Source organism: Salmo salar, chromosome 13, assembly GCF_965601325.2.
Source record: "Salmo salar chromosome 13, fSalSal1, whole genome shotgun sequence".
Taxonomy (NCBI): domain Eukaryota; kingdom Metazoa; phylum Chordata; class Actinopteri; order Salmoniformes; family Salmonidae; genus Salmo; species Salmo salar.
Genome location: NC_138303.1, coordinates 48582179 through 48603385, shown reverse-complemented (window position 1 = coordinate 48603385; position 21207 = coordinate 48582179). Strand labels below are relative to the sequence as shown.

The 21207-nt window shown below is 43.9% G+C and overlaps 1 pseudogene; it reads left to right on the top strand.

Annotated features, from left to right (window-relative positions):
• Positions 1 to 21207, top strand: part of LOC106567298 (serine/threonine-protein kinase mTOR-like) — a 131419-nt pseudogene that overhangs the window by 96236 nt on the left and 13976 nt on the right.

The following is a 21207-nucleotide window of genomic DNA, read 5'->3' as shown; positions in this document are numbered from 1 at the left end:
ATTGGAACGATTGCAAATGTAACGCGCCTCTCGGAAATCACACGGTTTAGAAACCGTACCTCAAACCTGTTTAATAACATTGTTACAGTTTTTCCTCCCCGACGCCAATTTATTGTAAGTGATTGTATTGGATTGCAGGCAGCCGACCTGTTTTCCACTCTCGACATAAAATCATTTCATTACGTTTAGGTATGATGTCAGAGAGTCATAGCATCAAAACAAAGTTAGTTGGTCAATACAGTTTAGCAGATGTTATAGCAGGTGCAGCGAAATGCTTATGTTACTAGCTCCTAATAATGCAGTAAAATGTCAAACAGTGTCACGACTCCCACTGAAGGTGGCGCCCCCTCCTGCTTGGGTGGCGCTCGGCGGTCGTCGTCACCGGCCTACTAGCTGCCACTGATTCCTTTTGTTTTCCCCCCCTTTCTGTTATTGTTTGCACCTGTCCTCAGTTGGGTTGATTAGCAGGGCTATATTAGCTAGTTGGCCCGCCTGCTCTTTGTGCGGGATTGTTTCTCATTTTGTATTGCTTGTGTATACGCTGTTGGTGTTTTGCGCTAGTGCGTGTTTTTGCGCCGACTGTGTTTGTCCCTTGTGGTTGGGGCACTTTGTTTTGTGTGCGCTCATATTGCTATTTGGGGTGGCTTGTGTTTTCGCCGTTGGGCTCATTACAAGCCATTACCCTATATCGCTGCTTCCTGCGTCTGATTCCTCTCCCACAACGCTCAAGCCTTACAAACAGGTGCCCATAATAATACACTTCTTTTTTTTACCCAGAAGGAACAAGAAATCAAGAAATGTCTGAATGAATCCAATTAACAACCCATATAATGTAACAGTAATCAAAATACAATCTATATGTATATGCACCAGATTGATTTACACAAGATATACTAAGAATGTTATGTACATCAGTAGAATATTTATTTAACTAGGCAAGTCAGTTAAGAACAAATTCTTATTTACAATGACGGCCTAGGAACAGTGGGTTAACTGCCTTGTTCAGGGGCAGAGCGACAGATTTTGACCTTGTCGGCTCGGGGATTTGATCAAGCAACCTTTTGGTTACTGGCCCAACGATCTAACCACTAGACTACCTGCCGACCCAAATACAGTTTATAAATAAATACACAGTGTGTATGAACAGTGTAACTAAAATGCAATTCATTGAATGGTGTATATAGAAATGATGGACAGTATGTGAATAGAAAATGTATGTATAGTAGTGGTTATATCGGATGAGTGACCAGTGTCTCTATGTATATAGGGCAGCATTCTCTAAGGTGCAGGGTAGAGTACCGGGTGGTAGCCGGCTAGAGGTGACTGTTTAACAGTCTGATGGCCTGGAGATAGAAGCTGTTTTTCAATCTCTCGGTCCCAGCTTTGATGCACCTGTACTGACCTCGCCTTCTAGATGGTAGCGGGGTGAACAGGCAGTGGTTGAGGTCCTTGATGATCTTTTTGGCCTTCCTGTGACACCGGGTGCTGTAGATTTCCTGGAGGGCAGGCAGTGTGCCCCCGATGATGCGTTGGGCTCTACACCCTCTGGAGAGCACTGTGGTGCAGACGTTGAAATTGCCATACCAGGCAGTGATACAGCCCGACGCTCTCAATGGTGCTTCAAGTTTGTGAGGGTCTTAGGGGCCAAGCCACATTTCTTCAGCCTCCTGAGGTTGAAGAGGCACTACACTATCTGTGAAGGGGACCATTTTAGGTTGTCAGTGATGTGCACGCAAAGGAACTTGAATCTTTTGACCCTCTCCACTGCGGCTCTGTCGATGTGGATGGGGGTGTGCCCCTCTCTGCTGTCTACTGTGGTCCACTATCAGCGCCTTCATTTTGTTAACGTTGAGGGAGAGGTTATTTTCCTGGCACCACTCCGCCAAGGCACTCAACTCCTCCTTGTAGGCTGTCTCGTCATTGTTGGTAATCAGTCCCCGCACTATTATGTTGTCAGCCAACTTGATGATTGAGTTGGAGACGTGTGTGGCCACGCAGTCATGGGTAAATATGGAGTACAGTAGGGGGCTAAGCACGCACCCCTGTGGGCCCCCGTGTTGAGGATTAGTGTCTAGGACCCAGTTGCACAGGGAGGGGTTCAGACCCAGGCCCTGAGCTTTGTGATGAGCTTGGATGGCACTATGGTGTTGAAGGCTGAGCTGTAGTCGATGATCAGCATTCTTACATAGGTAGTCATCTTGTCCAGGTGGGATAGGGCAGTGTGCAGTGCAATGGCGATTGCATCGTCTGTGGATCTGTTGGGGCAGTATGCAAATTGTCTCATGTCTGAGATGTTGAATTACAGCTCCACTCTATTCTGACGTTTTGACACTTTGATTGCCTTACAGAGGTCATAGTTGGTCTGTTTGTACACGTCCATGTTCCCAGTCACCTTGCCTTGGTTAAATGTGGTGGTTTGCGCATTCAGTCGAGCAAACATTGAGAGAATAATGTGATTATGGGCAAACAAGGAGCACATGTCTGAAAGAAGGCCCTGTTCTAAAAGCCGGGCCCCTCTGCGGGGGTCCATGGTTAGCTTTTCACCCTCCACAGTTGTGTGGTATACTTGAGTTGTTTATTTAGCAAGAGCTTCAAACAGGGAAAATCTGGGGGTCTGTACATCCATGGAAGGGGATGGGGAAAGTAGGGCAGTGGTTCTCACACCTCTCCTTGGGGACCCCCAGACTTTCACAATTTAGTTGTAGCCTTGAAATAGCACACCTGATTTGTTTAATCAAGGGATTGATGATTAGTTGAAAAGTTGAATTAGGTGTGCTATCACTGGAATAGATCAAATATATTGAACGGCTGGGGGTCCTCGACGAGAGGTTTCGAGAACCTCTGGGCCAAGGGACCGAACTCAAGGTTCGACTGTTAAACCCTTTTGACACTTTGGTCCACTTTGGCGCTGCTAGCCTTGTCCTAGCCTTGTCTGTACAGTATGTTTGTATTGGAACAGAAACATTATCAACGTCATTGTCCATAAAGAAATTATTCTCTCTTCTTTCCCAGTCCTTGACACACAAGTCCCTGGTCCTTCTCCTGGCGCTGGACCCCTCCAAACAACTGGACCACCACCTGCCCACCACCCACCCCCACGTCACTTACGCCTACATGAAGTACATGTGGAAGAGCCAACCCAAGGTATAGTAGCATTGTTGAAAAGGTGTTCTCTGTAAAGAGGAGCAGAACTAAAGGAAAATGTAGTTGCTCTATCAATGTGTTTTAATGTAAGGAAATGCAGGGGACAAAAAATGTGAAATCTTGGTGGGGCTAATGAAATATTTTTGACTATTGTGTGTAGGGAATCAACCAAAATAAAAAGCATCAACATTACAGGAAAAAAGTGCAGCAGTAATCAGGTTTCCATTCCACCTTTTTATGCGAGTAAAGTACATGTTGGATAGAAAATGTCATGACAGGCCTGATGGAAACAGAACATTTGTCTGTAAACTTTCCAAATATCGACAAAACAAAATATGCTAGACAAGGTGGGATCTGGGATCTCTTTGTGTCTTTAAAATGTATTATCTGAGAAATGGTTGTAGAAATACAAAGTAAACTCAAATCAAATTGTATTGGTCACATACAGGTCATTAGCAGATGTTATTGCGATTGTAGTGAAATGCTTATGCTTCTAGATCCGACAGCGCAGCAGTATCTAACAGGTAATATCTAACAATTCCACAACAAAACCTAATATCTAACAAATTCCACAACAAAACCTGTGTACACACAATCTAGTAAAGGATTGGGATAAGAATATATAAATATAAAATAAACTCAGCAAAAAAAAGAAACATCCTCTCACTGTCAACTGCGTTCATTTTCAGCAAACTTAACGTGTAAATATTTGTATGAACATAAGATTCAACAACTGAGACATGAACTAAACAAGTTCCACAGACATGTGACTAACAGAAATGTAATAATGTGTCCCAGAACAAAGGGGGGGTAAAAATCAAAAGTAACAGTCAGTATCTGGTGTGTCCACCAGCTGCATTAAGTACTGCAGTGCATCTCCTCCTCATGGACTGCACCAGATTTGCCAGTTCTTGCTGTGAGATGTTACCCCACTCTTCCACCAAGGCACCTGCAAGTTCCCAGACATTTCTGGGGGGAATGGCCCTAGCCCTCACCCTCCGATCCAACAGGTCCCAGACGTGCTCAATGGGATTGGGATCTGGGCTCTTCGCTGGCCATGGCAGAACACTGACATTCTTGTCTTGCAGGAAATCACACACAGAACGAGCAGTATGGCTAGTGGCAGTGTCATGCTGGAGGGTCATGTCAGGATGAGCCTGCAGGAAGGGTACCACATGAGGGAGGAGGATGTCTTCCCTGTAACGCACAGCATTGAGATTGCCTGCAATGACAACAAGCTCAGTCCGATGATGCTGTGACACACCGCCACCATGACGGACCCTCCAACTCCAAATCGACCCTGCTCCAGATTCCAGGCTTCGGTGTAACGCTCATTCCTTTCGACGATAAACGCGAATCCGACCATCACCCCTGGTGAGACAAAACTGCGACTCGTCAGTAAAGAGCACTTTTTGCCAGTCCTATCTGGTCCAGCGATGGTGGGTTTGTGCCCATTGGCGACGTTGTTGCCGGTGATGTCTGGTGAGGACCTGCCTTACAACATGCCTACAAGCCCTCAGTCCAGCCTCCCTCAGCCTATTGCGGACAGTCTGAGCACTGATGGAGGGATTGTGCGTTCCTGGTGTAACTCGGGTAGTTGTTCTTGCCATCCTGTGCCTGTCCAGCAGGTGTGATGTTCGGATGTACCGATCCTGTGCAGGTGTTGTTACACTTGGTCTGCCACTGCGAGGACAATCAGCTGTCGTCCTGACTCCCTGTAGTGTTGTCTTAGGCGTCTCACAGTACAGATATTGCAATTTATTGCCCTGGCCACATCTGCAGTCCTCATGCCTCCTTGCAGCATGCCTAAGGTACGTTCATGCAGATGAGCAGCGACCCTGAGCATATTTCTTTTGGTGTTTTTCAGAGTCAGTAGAAAGGCCTCTTTAGTGCCCTAAGTTTTCATAACTGTGACCTTAATTGCCTACCGTCTGTAAGCTGTTAGTGTCTTAACGACCGTTCCACAGGTGCATGTTCATTAATTGTTTACGGTTCATTGGACAAGCATGGGAAACAGTGTTTAAACCCTTTACAATGAATATCTGTGTAGTTATTTGAATTTTTACAAATTATCTTTGAAAGACAGGGTCTTGAAAAAGGGATGTTTCTTTTTTTGCTGAGTTTATATGGATGAGCAGTGACAGAGCGGCTAGGATGCAATAGATAATATAGAATAGATAGTGTAGTAGACAGTATATACACGTGAGATAAGTAATGCAAGATATGTAAACATTCTTAAAGCGGCATTATTAAAGTGACTAGTGTTCCATTTATTAATAAAGTGGACAATGATATCAAGTCTGTAGGAAGCCAGCCGCCTCTTTGTGCTAGTGATGGCTGTTTAACACTGATGGCCTTGAGATTGAAGCTGTTTTTCCAATCTCTCTGTCCCAGCTTTGATGCACCTGTACTGACCTCGCCTTCTGGATGGAAGCGGGGTGAACAGGCAGTGGCTCGGATGGTTATTGTCCTTGATGATATTTTTGTCCTTCCTGTGACATCGGGTGTTGTAGGTGTCCTGGAGGGTAGTTTGCCTCCAGTGATGCATTGTGCAGACAGTACCACCCTCTGGGGAGCCCTGCGATTGCGGGCGGTGCAGTTGCCGTACCAGGCGGTGATACAGCCCGACAGGATGCTCTCGATTGTGCATCTGTAAAAGTTTGTGAGTGTTTTTGGTGACAAGACAAATTTCTTCAGCCTCCTGAGGTTGAAGAGGCGTTGTTGCGCCTTCTTCACCACGCTATCTGTGTGGGTGGACCATTTCAGTTTGTCCATGATGTGTACGCCGAGGAACTTAAAACTTTCCACCTTCTCCACTATTGTCCCATCGATGTGGATAGGGGGGTGCTCCCTCTGCTGTTTCCTGAAGTCCACGATCATCTCCTTTGTTTTGTTGACGTTGAGTGTGAGGTTATTTTCCTGACGCCACACTCCGAGGGCCCTCACCTCCTCCCTGTAGGCCGTCTCATCGTTGTTGGTAATCAAGCCTACCACTGTAGTGTTGTCTGCAAACCCTTCTACCATGTGTTCCAAAGGTTCCTGGCTCTCCCAGTGTGGGACTCATTAGGGAATTGTTGGGGCTGCTGGGGCTGGGGCTTACATAGGTGTGACCATGGCTTGCCCACCAGCCTGCTGCCTGCCACAGAGCTATAGTAGGGCCAGCTGCAGGAGCCACTCACAGCTCACAAGGCAGGAATCTTAATGGCACCCCGGTCCCTGCCAGAGAGGAGCCATCCATCCCCACTCTGTAGGGGAATAAAGTTTTGAAACTAATTTCCATTTAAACCCTGTTGAATACCACTCTTATCAGATGGATGTGTGTGGGGGAATAGCGTAGAGAGCCTGGAGCCAGTTGTATTTTCACTATGTCAGGAGAGTTGAGTTGAATCCCTGTTTTGAATGAGAATTCTTATTTGTGTGTCTGTTGTTCTTCTGTCCCCCATCAGATTGAAGCCTTCCAACACACGCAACACTTTGTCCAGGGGATGCAGCAGCAGGCCCAGCATGCCACAGCATGAGGACAAGCAACACCAGCAGGAGCTCCACAAGCTCAAGGCCAGGCCAGGACTCCTACCACAACTACTTTAGGAAAAAAACAAATCAGTCGCACTCTATTTGTTATTGCAGTGTGAGCTTTTAAAAAAATCAACAGACGAACATTTTCTCAGCCCACATGTTCTCCCTCATCTAAAGGGTCACGTTCAGAGCCTTCTGCTCTTTCTCCAGGACCGTGACCCGACCCCGGTGCTGTTACTCCTCTACGTCTCCCTCCCTCACTACTTGCTACTGGCATTTGTCTTGCAACCCCGTCAAGTTCTCTCTCGTTTCATTCTGTGTAAACAGACTCTGGGACAGTTGTAGGATGATAGATCCCAAATTCATACAACCAGTAGGCCTAGGCTAGATCCAGTTATATAAGCGCAGCAATGCGCGCATAGCAGTAGGCTAGGCTACGCGCAAATGTTCGTTCTATAATGCAATTAGTGAGAGAACACCATTATGAGTGGTTTCATGTGACAGACATCAAAATATCTGTTAGAAATTTAGAAAGAGGGGACATCCAAATATGCAACAACTAGTATGGGTTGCCAATATCACTAGGATTGTACCTTTGGCTACTGGACAATGAAAGAACATTGTTTTTGAAAACCAAAAGAACATGAGAGAAAAATACTTCTGGTTTCAATGGCACATGGAAGTCTTTATAAAATAATTGCCTGCATGTTTAGTTGGATTTTAGCTAGGCTACTTTGAAGCAACGTAAGACATGCCTCATAATGCCCATGGGCACCATGCCACATTTGGTTGGAGATAAGTAGCTAGATGCCTGCTGGCTGAGGGATGACTGATTACACAGTCTTCAACTGGCAGCTTCATTAAATAGTACCCGCAAAACACCAGTCTCAACGTCAACAGTGAAGAGGCGACTCCGGGATGCTGGCCTTCTAGGCAGAGTTGCAAAGAAAAAGCCATCTCTCAGACTGGCCAATAAAAATAAAATATACTGCTCAAAAAAATAAAGGGAACACTAAAATAACACATCCTAGATCTGAATGAATGAAATAATCTTATTAAATACTTTTCTTTACTTTTCAGGTCTGGGGAACGGGCAGGCCAGTCCATAGCATCAATGCCTTCCTCTTGCAGGAACTGCTGACACACTCCAGCCACATGAGGTCTAGCATTGTGTTGCATTAGGAGGAACCCAGGGCCAACCGCACCAGCATATGGTCTCACAAGGGGTCTGAGGATCTCATCTCGGTACCTAATGGCAGTCAGGCTACCTCTGGCGAGCACATGGAGAGCTGTGTGGCCCCCCAAAGAAATGCCACCCCACACCATGACTGACCCACCGCCAAACCAGTCATGCTGGAGGATGTTGCAGGCAGCAGAACGTTCTCCACGGCGTCTCCAGACTATGTCACGTCTGTCACATGTGCTCAGTGTGAACCTGCTTTCATCTGTGAAGAGCACAGGGCGCAAGTGGCGAATTTGCCAATCTTGGTGTTCTCTGGCAAATGCCAAACGGCCTGCATGGTGTTGGGCTGTAAGCACAACCCCCACCTGTGGACGTTGGGCCCTCATACCACCCTCATGGAGTCTGTTTCTGACCATTTGAGCAGACACATGCACATTTGTGGCCTGCTGGAGGTCATTTTGCAGGGCTCTGGCAGTGCTCCTCCTCCTCCTCCTTGCACAAAGGTGGAGGTAGCGGTCCTGCTGCTGGGTTGTTGCCCTCCTACGGCCTCCTCCACGTCTCCTGATGTACTGGCCTGTCTCCTGGTAGCGCCTCCATGCTCTGGACACTACGCTGACAGACACAGCAAACCTTCTTGCCACAGCTCGCATTGATGTGCCATCCTGGATGAGCTGCACTACCTGAGCCACTTGTGTGGGTTGTAGACTCCGTCTCATGCTACCACTAGAGTGAAAGCACCGCCAGCATTCAAAAGTGAGCAAAACATCAGCCAGGAAGCATAGGAACTGAGAAGTGGTCTGTGGTCACCACCTGCAGAACCACTCCTTTATTGGGGGTGTCTTGCTAATTGCCTATCATTTCCACCTGTTGTCTTTTCCATTTGCACAACAGCATGTTAAATTTATTGTCAATCAGTGTTGCTTCCTAAGTGGACAGTTTGATTTCACAGAAGTGTGATTGACTTTAAGTCAATCACACCTTTATTTTTTTGAGCAGTGTATTAAGATGGGCAAAAGAACACAGATATTAGAAGGCCAGCATCCCGGAGTCGCCTCTTCACTGTTGACATTGAGACTGGTGTTTTGTGGGTACTATTTAATAAAGCTGCCAGTTGAGGACGTGTGAGGCGTCTGTTTCTCAAACTAGACACTCCAATGTACTTGTCCTCTTGCTCAGTTGTGCACCATGGCCTCCCACTCCTCTTTCTATTCTGGTTAGAGACAGTTTGCACTGTTCTGTGAAGGGAGTAGTACACAGCGATCTTCAGTTTCTTGGCAATTTCTCACATGGAATAGCCTTCATTTCTCAGAACAAGAATAGACTGACGAGTTTCAGAAGAAAGTTCTTTGTTTCTGCCAATTTTGAGCCTGTAATTGAACCCATAAATGCTGATTCTCCAGATACTCAACTAGTCGAATGAAGGCCAGTTTTATTGCTTCTTTAATCAGAACAACAGTTTTCAGCTGTGCTAACATAATTGCAAAAGGTTTTTCTAATGATAAATTAGCCTTTTAAAATGATAAACTTGGATTAGCTAACACAACGTGCCACTGGAACACAGGAGATGGTTGCTGATAATGGGCCTTTGTACGCCTATATAGAAATTCCATAAAAAATCTGCCGTTTCCAGCTACAATAGTCATTTACAACATTAACAATGTCTACACTGTATATAAGAGTGTGCAAAGTTGTCATCAAGGCAAAGGGTGGCTACTTTGAAGAATCTCAAATATAAAATATATTTTGATTTGTTTAACACTTTTTTGCTAACTACATGATTCCATGTGTTATTTCATAGTTTTGATGTCTTCACTACTATTCTACAATGTAGAAAATAGTAAAATTAAAGAAAAACCCTTGAATGAGTAGGTGTGTCCAAACTTTTGACTGGTACTGTATTTAAAACCATGTTGTTGCCTGTTTTGCATGTTATTTTGACATTAACACGTGTCACATATCGGTTTGCAAACAATGTAAAAAAAAAAAGAACAAAATCATTGAGTTAATAAAGCCGCATACAAACATGGTCTCTTTTTTGCTTTATTGAGTAAGGCAGCTCCAAAATGCAGGTGTTTCAGGCTAGCTCAGTGCTTTCTGTGGTGGGGCAGCCAGGGGAAAATACGAAGCGTAGGGGTTGGTAATGTTCTCTATTTGCTCCGTGATTGGCTCAGTGTTCTGTCACTCAGGGGGACACTTTGTCATTGCAAAATCTACAGGAGACCTCAAATTCAAGCCCCTTGGGTGCTGCCATAGATTTACATTAGATGTGCCCATCAAAGAAGGCTCAAGGTCATTGGCCACAGATAAAATGTCAAATCACGTTATATCTACCGTATATCTTGATTGGACTAATCATGTCAACATCATACTTACAAAATCTTAGCTAGCAAGTGTTGTGGCTAATTTCTGCATTACCAAATGAGGAGAGTTACAAACTTCACACACCAGTCAGAGTTATACTTATAACTACATCTTTAATAATTAAGAGCTTTTTGCAAAAGCCCTTTGACTTTCAATGATGCGCTATCTCTAATGAACCATTGAAAAAGTGATTACACAAAAGTACAAAGATCTTTTATAGCCAAGATACACCCCTCTCAACGTACATGACGAACCACAGATACATAGAATGGGTCACAAGGTTAAGTTTTGTATGAAAGATATCTATAAAACATAGCAGACAGCAACTGCTGTATCAACAGTGTTCATTGTATAGACCAGTGTCTGGTCCTCCTACTCCAAACTGGAACCGTCTCTCCCTGGTACGGTATAGAACAGAACCATTAGCTCATCCAATGGCATAAATCAAATGACAACTCTAGATACTCCCATCTCAAGTAAACCCCCTCTTGACTCCACTCCTGAACAAGCTCACTGAGGGGAGTGAGCCTCTATGTCATACACTATCCCTCAATGCCAAAGGAGGGAGTGACTTGCGCACAGACATTGTGGAGACATGTAATTGGTTCCCCATTCATCACGCCATCCATTCACATGTTTTAACAGATACATGCACATATGACAAGTATCTCACATAAGCATATTATGCAAATAAAACATCTTAATTATCTATGTTACCCAAGTAATTCTGATTCATCCGCCACACAAGCTAGACAAGCAGTCATCATCATAAATCATGTCGACAATCTACTAGAACAGGTATTCCCAAACTGGGGTTTCACTGCCAAAAATAACATTAAACCATCTAGTGTTCAGCAAAATAACAACACAATGTCAAAGACAGGTAGCCAAGTCAAATAATTATCATCCAATCCCATTAACTGTTACTCTCGCAGGAATTCCGCAAACGGTCCGTATGTAGCCAAACATAACCGCTGCTCATTCTGTTTGCTTGAAAATGGATAAAAGGCCCATGGAGACACATACCATGTCTACTGGTAGTACAACACCTGCACCTGTCAACGACGCAAGTTCTGCTTCCACGAGCACATCCAATGCTAGCATCAGTAATTATACATTTGTTGTTAGCCCAGCTACCATGGACACTGACAGTTGTGAATCTGATGCAGCCGAAGAGCTAGTGCCCCCTTAACCTGGAAAGCACCGAACAACAGACAAGGATGTTGGACCTAAGTCCTCCACAATAGTATGGGGCTTGCCTGTCCTAGCCACTCGGTAGCTCACCATATAAGACACTTCTAACCCCTTCTTATTAAATGGTATCTGTTGCTTTTATACATGTCTTACTACTCGAAAGACGTCTTAATTCTTGCTCAAACTCACGTGGCTTATTTTTCAAAGTGGCATGTTTTGTTTCAACAACAAGCCAGGGAATTCTATGCGTTACAGCTGGATGACGTGGCGGGCCTGACACAGCTCGTGGTACATGTCCGTTATGTTTATGGGGGTCAATTAAGGAAGACATCCTCTTCTGCAAACCACTGGAAACCAGGACAACAGGAGAGGATATTTGTGACTTACCACCTGGATTTGGTCTTAAGTAACAACATTTACATTTCTGTTTTTTACATTGGATAAAAGTAGAGACACAATGGTATATAATTTGAGGAAACAATGGGAAAGTAGTTCTGCTTTGATAGTTGATCAACTTGTAAACTCACTTTTGAGAAAACTGTCTTTCAATGTTTTGGTACTACTATTGGAGAGCCCTTTGTCTACACCCATTCAGCATTGTTCACACCCTCTTAAGGGTTGATCCGAGCATTCTGTACTAACTTGCCAGCTACTTCCAGACATCTAAGAGAGAGAGAACAGCTCACTGAACATTACTCGCCCTAGCAGATCTAGTTACGCTGTCATGTTATCCAGAGAGTTGGTAACAGCAACCTTGCTGTCCGATTGTCCGTTCGTAAATTCAGAGCGTTTTGCATTCAGAGAGCACACTGGACACTCTGTCCAATAAGTAGGGTTGTTCCGAAAGCTCTGACCTCACAACGACAGTCAACCACCCAAGCTAACTGGCTAACATTGGCTAGCTACTTCCAGACACATAATGAGAGAACACCCCACTCGGACCATTTTACTCCCCCTAGCAAAGCTGGTTAGGCAGTTTTCATGTTATCCAGAGCGTTGATGACTGTAACTGTGCTACTGGCAACAACTGAATTAATCTTTGTTTGCCGACGTTTACTGACACCGAACATATTCAACGGGTGTTGAGCGTTCAAAAATCCATCAGTTATTATGCACTCTGACACACTAAGACTAAAGTCCTTTGTTAATAAATGTAGCTAGATAGCTAGCTAGGTAAACAATTTATCCCAATGCATGATGTAACATTAGTTAGCGAGCCAGCCAGCTAATGTTAGCTAGCTAGCTAACAGTACACTAACTTGAAATGAAAAGTCTTTGTCAAAATTGGAGACTTTTGTGAAAGACATGTAGCTAGCTAGCTAAACAATAGCAACAACTCATGATGTTACTACCCTGCATGAATCTGCAGGTAGCTAACCAACCAGGTTCTATGGCTATAACTAGTCAAGCAAATGTGTCTGAGATACGAAGAATAACAGTACACTTGAAATGAAACCACTTTCTGTCAATATTAGAATCGTGTAATAACTGAAAATGTAGCTAGCTAGATTATCTTACCAGTATACGTCATGCTTGGACGCATCTCCTGTCTGGTGCCGTGCATGGTTGACCTTAGTTTGACGATGTAACCCAGACTGGTGTTTTATCCATCTCCTTAGCTATCATACTTGAATTCCACTGATTTCAAAACTCGGTCCTCCAGAAAGTGGAGAGCATACACATATTGTTAGCTAGCGAGCCAGCCAGCTAACGTTAGCTAGCTAACTGTACACTTTAACTTGCCATTAGGTTTATGCAGTTTTACTTAGCGATACATTTTATAAAAAACTGCGTTTGACACAATTACCTAGACATACTGACCAACTCTAATAGACAGACTCGTGCTATATGGCAGACCAATCCAAACTCATCTCTCGGCATGCCCAGCCCACTCATTATCTCAGCCAATCATGGCTAGTGGGAAGGTTGCTCTATTTTTCTGTGGCTAAACCAACTAGGCTCGTAATTGAACCATTTTATTCATAGTTACAGATGGCATACACGTTTGATATGAAGGCACATGAAAGTTTACATGTTCGAGAAGGCATTTCGCCCAAAAGACGCATTTTGATAAAAACAGCTCTCCTGTGAAGTCGTGACTTGCAACATACGCCTAGTTTCCTGAATCGGGTCACATTTTTAAAGTACTGGACAGCTTTGTGACATCAAATGGACTTTGTATCTGTACTGATGGCACAAAAGCCATGACAGGGAGACATAGTGAAGTCGTAACATGCATGCAAGCTGTTGCTCCCGACGCCACTTGGGTACACTGCAGCATCCACCGAGAGGCTCTTGCTGCCAAAGGAATGTCTGACAGCTTGAAAGACGTTTTGGACACTACAGTGAAAAGGGTTAACTTTGTTAAAGCAAGGCCCCTGAACTCTCGTGCATTTTCTGCATTATGCAATGATATGGGCAGGGACCATGTAATGCTTTTACAACATACAGAAGTGCGCTGGTTATCAAGGGGCAAAATATTGACACATTTTTTTAAATTGAGAGATGAGCTTAAGGTTGTCTTTACTGACCATAATTTTCACTTGTCTGACCACTTGCAAGACAACGAGTTTCTCAAAAGACTGGCCTATCTGGGTGATGTTTTTTCTCGCTTGAATGATCTGAATCTAGGATTACAGGGACTGAGTATCCTGCCTTGGCAAATCACGCTGTTAAGACACTGATGCCCATTGCAACCACGTACCCATGTGAGAGTGGATTCTCGGCCCTCACTAGCATGAAAAATAAATACAGGCACAGACTGTGTGTGGAAAATGATTTAAGACTGAGACTCTCTCCAATACAACCCAACATTGCAGAGTTTTGTGCATCCTTTCAAGCAAACCCTTTTAACGTTGTGAGTTGTTCACAATTTTGTAAGATGGCTAAATAAAGAGCAAAATTATTGATTATTATATTATTATTTGTGCCATGGTCCTATAAGAGCTCTTTGTCACTTCCCACGAGCCGGGTTGTGACAAAAACTCACACTCGCTCTTACATTTAGTAAATGTATCGTATAGTGTCTGTGTGGCAGGCTTACAATGATGGCAAAAAAAAACATTTGAGAGTGTGCTGACCCTAGTGCTAGAGGGGGTACGCAGCTGGAGGTTGAATGTTTGAAGGGGTACGGCAATATAAAAAGTTTGGGAACCAATCTACTAGAAAATCCTAAATTGTTGTCATATGAAGAGAAATCATTACATTTACATTTAAGTCATTTAGCAGACGCTCTTATCCAGAGCGACTTACAAATTGGTGCATTCACCTTATGATATCCAGTGGAACAAACACTTTACAATAATGCATCTAAATCTTTTAAGGGGGGGGGGGGGTTAGAAGGATTACTTTATCCTATCCCAGGTATTCCTTAAAGAGGTGGGGTTTCAGGTGTCTCCGGAAGGTGGTGATTGACTCCGCTGTCCTGGCGTCGTGAGGGTGCTTGTTCCACCATTGGGGTGCCAGAGCAGCGAACAGTTTTGACTGGGCTGAGCGGGAACTGTGCTTCCTCAGAGGTAGGGGGGCCAGCAGGCCAGAGGTGGATGAACGCAGTGCCCTTGTTTGGGTATAGGGCCTGATCAGAGCCTGAAGGTATGGAGGTGCCGTTCCCCTCACAGCTCCGTAGGCAAGCACCATGGTCTTATAGCGGATGCGAGCTTCAACTGGAAGCCAGTGGAGAGAGCGGAGGAGCGGGGTGACGTGAGAGAACTTGGGAAGGTTGAACACCAGACGGGCTGCGGCGTTCTGGATGAGTTGTAGGGGTTTAATGGCACAGGCAGGGAGCCCAGCCAACAGCGAGTTGCAGTAATCCAGACGGGCGATGACAAGTGCCTGGATTAGGACCTGCGCCGCTTCCTGTGTGAGGCAGGGTCGTACTCTGCGAATGTTGTAGAGCATGAACCTACAGGATCGGGTCACCGCCTTGATGTTAGTGGAGAACGACAGGGTGTTGTCCAGGATCACGCCAAGGTTCTTAGCACTCTGGGAGGAGGACACAAGGGAGTTGTCAACCGTGATGGCGAGATCATGGAACGGGCAGTCCTTCCCCGGGAGGAAGAGCAGCTCCGTCTTGCCGAGGTTCAGCTTGAGGTGGTGATCCGTCATCCACACTGATATGTCTGACAGATATGCAGAGATGCGATTCGCCGCCTGCTTATCAGAAGGGGGAAAGGAGAAGATTAATTGTGTGTCGTCTGCATAGCAATGATAGGAGAGACCATGTGAGGATATGACAGAGCCAAGTGACTTGGTGTATAGCGAGAATAGGAGAGGGCCTAGAACAGAGCCCTGGGGGACACCAGTGGTGAGAGCGCGTGGTGCGGAGACAGATTCTCGCCACGCCACCTGGTAGGAGCGACCTGTCAGGTAGGACGCAATCCAAGCGTGGGCCGCGCCGGAGATGCCCAACTCGGAGAGGGTGGAGAGGAGGATCTGATGGTTTACAGTATCAAAGGCAGCAGATAGGTCTAGAAGGATGAGAGCAGAGGAGAGAGAGTTAGCTTTAGCAGTGCGGAGAGCCTCTGTGACACAGAGAAGAGCAGTCTCAGTTGAATGCCCAGTCTTGAAACCTGACTGATTAGGATCAAGAAGGTCATTCTGAGAGAGATAGCAGGAGAGCTGGCCAAGGACGGCACGTTCAAGAGTTTTGGAGAGAAAAGAAAGAAGGGATACTGGTCTGTAGTTGTTGACATCGGAGGGATCGAGTGTAGGTTTTTTCAGAAGGGGTGCAACTCTCGCTCTCTTGAAGACGGAAGGGACGTAGCCAGCGGTCAAGGAGGAGAAATTATATAATCCTTCTAAATTGTTGTCATATGAAGAGAAATTATAGATAAAATGTATCAGTGCTCATTGGCCATTGGACATAAACATTGCACAACAATTTCAACAATGAGTGGTTTGGAAGGAATCAGTAGTTAACTGCAAGCATTGCAAAGCAATCACTACTCTGCTATTCAGTGGAGCGGGTGTGTGGTCCAAGTCTGAGTTTAAGGATCTCTTTTCCAAGCTTAAAAGCAAGAACATTCACATGCAATGGGCCAGAAAAGGTTGAATACATTGGCCATGCTGTCAATCCAGCATGACTTCTGCCGCGTTCAAAACAACTGGAAACTCGGAACTGGGAAATTTCAGACTTCGGTAAGTTCAAGACAACTGGGAACTCTAGAATAAAAAGAGCTCAGAATGGGGAAAATACGTTTTGAACGGTCATCCAACTCAGAATTCCAAATCGGGAACTCTGGCTTCTTTCCAGAGCTCTGGCCTGAAGATCACTGACGTCATGATTCAACTTTGTTTTTTTCCAAGTTCCCAGTTGTCTTGAAAGCACCATAAATCCAGAGAACGGCAGAATTTGATGACAAAATTTGGTCCACAAAAAGGACAGCTGCGCCACCTTCCTGTTGTGAGCACAGCACAGCAAGGTGAGTCCAAAAAAGTATTGTATGCTGCTGCATAAATGATGTAATATGCCAGGGAGATACAGTTGAAGTCAGAAGGTTATATACACCTTAGCCAAATACATTTAAACTCAGTTTTTCACAATTCCTGACATTTAATCCTAGTAGACATTCCCTGTCTTAGGTCAGTTAGGATCACCACTTTATTTTAAGAATGTGAAATGTCAGAATAATAGTAGAGAGAATTAATTATTTCAGCTTTTATTTCTTTCATCACATTCCCAGTGGATCAGAAGTTTACATACACTCAATTAGTATTTGGTAGCATTGCCTTTAAATTGTTTAACTTGGTTCAAACGTTTTGGGTAGCCTTCCACAAGCTTCCCACAATAAGTTGAGTGAATTTTGGCCCATTCCTCCTGACAGAGCTGGTGTAACTGAGTCAGGTTTGTAGGCTTCCTTGCTCACACACGCTTTTTCAGTTCTGCCCACAAATGTTCTATAGGATTGAGGTCAGAGCTTTGTGATGGCCACTCCAATACCTCAAATTTGTTGTCCTTAAGCCATTTTGCCACAACTTAGGAAGTATGCTTGGGGTCATTGTCCATTTGGAAGACCCATTTGCGACCAAGCTTTAACTTCCTGAGTGATGTCTTGAGATGATGCTTCAACATATCCACATAATTTTCACTCCTCATGATGCCATTTATTTTGTGAAGTGCACCAGTCCTTCCTACAGCAAAGCACCCCCACAACATGATGCTGCCACCCCCGTGCTTCATGGTTGGGATGGTGTTCTTCGGCTTGCAAGTCTCCTCCTTTCTCCTCCAAACATAACAATGGTAATTATGGCCAAACAGTTCTATTTTTGTTTCATCAGACCAAAGGACATTTCTCCAAAAAGTACCATCTTTGTCCCCATGTGCAGTTGCAAACCGTAGTCTGGCTTTTTTATGGCGGTTTTGGACCAGTGGCTTCTTCCTTGCTGAGCGGCCTTTCAGGTTATGTCGATATAGGACTCGTTTTACTGTGGATATAGATACTTTTGTACCTGTTCCTCCAGCATCTTCACAAGGTCCTTTGCTGTTGTTCTGGGATTGATTTGCACTTTTCGCACCAAAGTACGTTCATCTCCAGGAGACAGAATGCATCTCCTTCCGGAGCGGTATGACGGCTTTGTAGAACCATGGTGTTTATACTTGCGCAATATTGTTTGTACAGATGAACGTGGTACCTTCAGGCGTTTATAATTTGCTCCCAATGATGAACCAGACTTGTGGAGGTCTACAATTGTTTTCTGAGTTCTTGGCTGATTTCTTTAGATTTTCCATGATGTCAAGCAAAGAGGCACTGAGTTTGAAGGTAGGCCTTGAAATACATCCACAGGTACACCTCCTATTGACTCAAATTATGTCAATTAGTCTCCAAGCTGTTTAAAGGCACAGTCAACTTAGTGTATGTAAACTTCTGACCCACTGGAATTGTGATACAGTGAATTATAAGTGAAATAATCTGTCTGTAAACAATTGTTGGAAAAATGACTTGTTTCACACAAAGTAGATGTCCTAACCGACTTGCCAAAACTATAGTTTGTTAACCTGTTAGGGCTAGGGGGCAGTATTTGCACGGCTGGATAAAAAAATGTACCCGATTTAATCTGGTTACTAATCCTACCCAGTAACTAGAATATGCATATACTTATTATATATGGATAGAAAACACCCTAAAGTTTCTAAAACTGTTTGAATGGTGTCTGTGAGTATAACAGAACTCATTTGGCAGGCAAAACCCTGAGACAGATTCTGACAGGAAGTGGATACCTGATGTGTTGTATTACCTTTAAACCTATGCCATTGAAAAACACAGGGGCTGAGGAATATTTTGGCACTTCCTATTGCTTCCACTAGATGTCACCAGCCTTTACAAAGTGTTTTGAGTCTTCTGGAGGGAGATCTGACCGAACAAGAGCCATGGAACGATGATGGCCCATTAGACACCTGGCGCGCTAGGTCATGCTGGGTACCCTCGTTCCAATACGTTTTAAAAGATTTTGCATTTGTCCGCCTTGAATTTTATTCATGTTCTGGTTAAAAAAGGCCCTAATGATTTATGCTATACAACGTTTGACATGTTTGAACGAACGGAAATATATTTTTTCCCCTCGTTCATGAAGTGAAGTCCGGCGGGCTTAGATCATGTGCTAACAAGACGGAGATTTTTGGACATAAATGATGAGCTTTTTTGAACAAAACTACATTCGTTATGGACCTGTGATACCTGGAAGTGACATCTGATGAAGAGAATCAAAGGTAATGGATTATTTACATAGTATTTTCGATTTTAGATCTCCCCAACATGGCGGCTAGTCTGTATCGCAACGCGTATTTTTCTGGGCGCAGTGCTCAGATTATTGCAAAGTGTGATTTCCCAGTAAGGTTATTTTTAAATCTGGCAAGTTGATTGCGTTCAAGAGATGTAAATCTATAATTCTTTAAATGACAATATAATATTTTACCAATGTTTTCTAATTTTAATTATTTAATTTGTGGTGCTGACTTGAATGCCGGTTATTGGAGGGAAACGATTTCCTGAACATCAACGCCACAGTAAAACGCTGTTTTTGGATATAAATATGAACTTGATAGAACTAAAAATGCATGCATTGTCTAACATAATGTCCTAGGAGTGTCATCTGTTGGAGATTGTAAAAGGTTAGTGGATAATTTTAGCTGATTTTATGGTTTTGGTGACGTCTGTCTTTGAATTGGCACAACATTACACACAACTCTTGTAAATGTACTGTCCTAACATACTCTAAATTTATGCTTTCGCCGTAAAACCTTTTTGAAATCGGAAAACGTGGTTAGATTAAGGAGATGTTTATCTTTCAAAGGGTGTAAAATAGTTTGAAAAATTTGAATTTTGACATTTATTTGGATTCAAATTTGCCGCTCTTGAAATGCACCTGCTGTTGATGGAGTGCACCACGGGTGGGACGCTTGCGTCCCACCTAGCCCATAGAGGTTAACAAGACATTTGTGGAGTGGTTGAAGAACGAGTCCAAAATTCACCCAATTTATTGTGGGGAGCTTGTGGAAGGCTCGCCGAAACGTTTGACCCAAGTTAAACAATTTAAAGGCGATGCTACCAAAAACTAACAGACCTGAGGGCGGGAGCTTCCTGTTTTAGTTTCTGTCTATAGGCTGGGAGCAACAAAATGGAGTTCGGAAAAGCTGACCACGGCTCCATTTTGTTTCTCCCAGCCTTTAGACTGAAACTAAAACAGGAAGCTCCCGCCCTCAGGTCTGTTCAACGCTGCTCCGACAAATCGGATTCCACACTTCAAGATTGCTTCGATCACGTGGACTGGGATATGTTCCGCATTGCGGCGAACAATAACATTGACGAATACGCTGATTCGGTGTGCGAGTTCATTAAAACCTCTTGGGGCTAGGTGGGACGCTAGCGTGCCACCCGTGGTGCACTCCATCAACAGCAGGTGCATTTCAAGAGCGGCAAATTTGAATCCAAATAAATGTCAAAATTCAAATTTTTCAAAAATACAACTATGTTACACCATTTGAAAGATAAACATCTCCTTAATCTAACCACGTTTTACGATTTCAAAAAGGTTTTACGGCGAAAGCATAAATTTAGAGTATGTTAGGACAGTACATTTACAACAGTTGTGTGTAATGTTTTGTCAAGTCAAAGACAGGGTCACCAAAACCATAAAACCAGCTAAAATGATGCACTAACCTTTTACAATCTCCATCAGATAACACTCCTAGGACATTATGTTAGACAATGCATGCATTTTTAGTTCTATCAAGTTCATATTTATATCCAAAAACAGCGTTTTACTATGGCATTGATGTTGAGGAAATCGTTTCCCTCCAATAACCGGCAGTCAAGTCAGCGTCAGAAATTAAATAATTAAAATTAGAAAACATTGGTAAAATATTATATTGTCATTTAAAGAATTATAGATTTACATCTCTTGAACGCAATCAACTTGCCAGATTTAAAAATAACCTTACTGGGAAATCACACTTTGCAATAATCTGAGCACTGCGCCCAGAAAAATACGCGTTGCGATACAGACTAGACGTCATGTTGGGGAGATCTAAAATCGAAAATACTATGTAAATAATCCATTACCTTTGATTCTCTTCATCAGATGTCACTTCCAGGTATCACAGGTCCATAACGAATGTAGTTTTGTTCAAAAAAGCTCATCATTTATGTCCAAAAATCTCCGTCTCGTTAGCACATGATGTAAGCCAGCCGGACTTCTCGTCATGAACGAGGGGAAAAAATATATTTCCGTTCGTTCAAACATGTCAAACGTTGTATAGCATAAATCATTAGGGCCTTTTTTAACCAGAACATGAATAATATTCAAGGTGGACG